The sequence below is a fragment of the Mastomys coucha genome, unplaced genomic scaffold, assembly GCF_008632895.1.
Source record: "Mastomys coucha isolate ucsf_1 unplaced genomic scaffold, UCSF_Mcou_1 pScaffold22, whole genome shotgun sequence".
NCBI lineage: Eukaryota > Metazoa > Chordata > Mammalia > Rodentia > Muridae > Mastomys > Mastomys coucha.
In genome coordinates, this window is record NW_022196905.1 from 200,527,463 (window position 1) to 200,528,489 (window position 1,027).

At 44.3% G+C, this 1,027-nt stretch overlaps 1 protein-coding gene across 12 annotated transcripts in view; it reads left to right on the plus strand.

The window, feature by feature from the left end:
- Nek1 (NIMA related kinase 1) overlaps positions 1 to 1,027 on the plus strand; it is a 142,188-nt gene that overhangs the window by 110,677 nt on the left and 30,484 nt on the right. The gene's annotated exons all lie outside the window — the stretch shown is intronic.

Here is a 1,027-nt window from a genome sequence, read left to right on the forward strand (position 1 = left end):
GCTTACTGGCCCTGGCATTCCCCTACACTGGGGCATAGAACCTTAACAGGGCCAAGGTCCTCTCCTCCCATTGATGCCTGACTTGGCCATCCTCTGCTATACACATGCTGCTGGAGCCATGAGTCCCCACATGTGTACTCTTTGGTTGGAGTTTTAGTCCCTGGGAGCTCTGAAGGTACTAGTTAGTTCATATTGTTGTTCATGCTAAGAGGCTGCAAACCCTTCAACTCCTTGGGTCCTTTTTCTAGCTCCTTCATTGGGGACCCTGTACTCAGTCCAATGGATGGCTGTGAGCCTCTACTTCTGTATTAGTTAGGCACTGTCAGAGCCTCTCAAGAGACAGCTATATCAGGCTCTTGTCATCCAGCACTTGTTGGCATCAACAATAGTGTCTAGATTTGATGATTGAATATGAGAAGGATTCCCAGGTAGAACAGTCTCTGAATTGTCTTTCCTTTGGTCTCTGCTACATAATTAGTCTCTGCAACTCCTTCCATGGGTATTTTGTTCCCCCTTTTATGAAGGAACGAAGTATCCACACTTTGATCTTCCTTCTTCTTGAGTTTCTTATGGTTTGTGGTTTGTACTTTGTGTATTCTGAACATCTAGGCTAATATCCACTTATCAGAGAATGCATACCATATGTGTTCTTTTGTGACTGGGTTACCTCACTCAGGATGATATTCTCCAGATTCATCCATTTCCCTACGAATTTCATAAATTCATTGTTTTTAATAGCTGAGTAGTACTCCATTGTGTAGATGTACCACATTTTCTGTATCCATTCCTCTGTTGAGGGACATCTAGGTTGTTTCCAGTTTCTGACTATTATAAGTAAGGCTGCTATGAACATGGTGGGCATGTGTCCTTATTACGTGTTGGGGCATCTTCTGGGTATATGCCCAAGGGTATAGCTGGGTCCTCTGGTAGTACTATGTCCAATTTCCGGAGGATCCGCCAAACTGATTTCCAGAGTGGTTGAACCAACTTGCAATCCCACCAGCGATGAGTGTTCCTCTTTCTCCAC